Here is a 1,700-nt window from a genome sequence, read left to right as displayed (position 1 = left end):
GTAGATAATTAATTAGGTGCCACGTAGATATTTTAATTAATTAATCTAATATACATATATAAAGGAGGCATATTTGCTGAAAGATTAGAGCGCCACCTAGGATTACTAATGGTTTCGGCCAATGAAAAATAAGATTTCTAATTTCTTTTTGAATTAAAAAAATCAAGTGCCATGTAGATAATTAATTAGGTGCAACGTAGATATTTTAATTAATTAATTATTAATATATACAACTCCATCGAAAATCAAACACTCTAATAATTAAAAAATAATCGATTGTCACGTAGAGAATTAGTTAGGTGCCACATAGATATTTTAATTAATTAATTAATTACCAATATATACAACTCCATCTAAAATCAAACATTCTAACAATTAAAAAATAAATCTAAAATAAAATTCATCCAAAATCAAATAATAATCTAAAATAAAATAAATAAAATTCAATTTAAAAGTCAAACATTAATCAAATATTAAAGCGCCACGTAGAAAAATCTAATGGCTTCGGCCAATGGAGGAATATTTGCTGAAATATTAGAGCGCCACCTAGGATTACTAATGGTTTCGGCCAATGAAAAATAAGATTTCTAATTTCTTTTTGAATTAAAAAATCAAGTGACACGTAGATAATTAATTAGGTGCCACGTAGATATTTTAATTAATTAATTACTAATATATACAACTCCATCGAAAATCAAACACTCTAATAATTAAAAAATAATCGATTTCCACATAGATAATTAATTAGGTGCCACGTAGATATTTTAATTAATTAATTAATTACTAATATATACAACTCCGTCTAAAATCAATCACTCTAATAATTAAAAAATAAATCTAAAATAAAATTCATCCAAAATCAAACAATAATCTAAAATAAAATAAATAAAATTCAATTTAAAATCTAACATTAATCCAATATTAGAGCGCCACGTACAAAAATCTAATGGTTTCGACCAATGAAAATAAGATTTCAAAATTAATTTTGAATTAAAAAAGTCCAGTGCCACGTAAAAAAATGATTAAGTGTCACGTAGATATTTTTTTTAATTAATTATTAATATTACGCATATACAATTTCATCCAAAAACAAACACTCTCATAATAAAAAAAAATATCTAAAATGAAATTCAATGCAAAATAAAAAACTAATCTAATCTCATATATAAAAGTGGTATATACATAGGATCTAATATATATATATAAAGGGGAGTTTTTTGGAGAACATTTAGAGCGTCCACGTAGGATTTCCACGTCATCACATGTTATTAACTTATTAATTAATTAAATAAAGAATATTAGAGTCTTGCCATGATTGACCACTTAATAAGATAAGATGATAGATAATATGATAAGATAGATTCCAACTAAAATTTATCCTACTTCTCTTCAATCTTTTTATATATATACATATAAGCTTTTGATGGGAATTTATCCTACTTCCTTTCTACGTTTTTGTGATAAAATATGCAATGTGACGCAATGTGGTGTTAATTATACCCCGGGGACAGATGAGATTATTATCCAGTGTTGTTATTTTTGGGTGTCTGTTTATTGTTTCAGAACATGAGAGGATGAAGCTTAAGGTGTGAATTCTGATTCGTGGGAAACAATTGATATGTTGTGTTGTTTCTTTGATGGTTTTTCTGTGACACATCTTGCTAACCATGTCGTCTAAGTTTATATGCTTTGTTCTCATA

Source organism: Spinacia oleracea, chromosome 2, assembly GCF_020520425.1.
Source record: "Spinacia oleracea cultivar Varoflay chromosome 2, BTI_SOV_V1, whole genome shotgun sequence".
In the NCBI taxonomy this organism is placed as follows: Eukaryota; Viridiplantae; Streptophyta; class Magnoliopsida; order Caryophyllales; family Amaranthaceae; genus Spinacia; species Spinacia oleracea.
The sequence above is the reverse complement of the archived record's forward strand: the minus strand, read 5'-3'. Positions refer to the sequence as shown.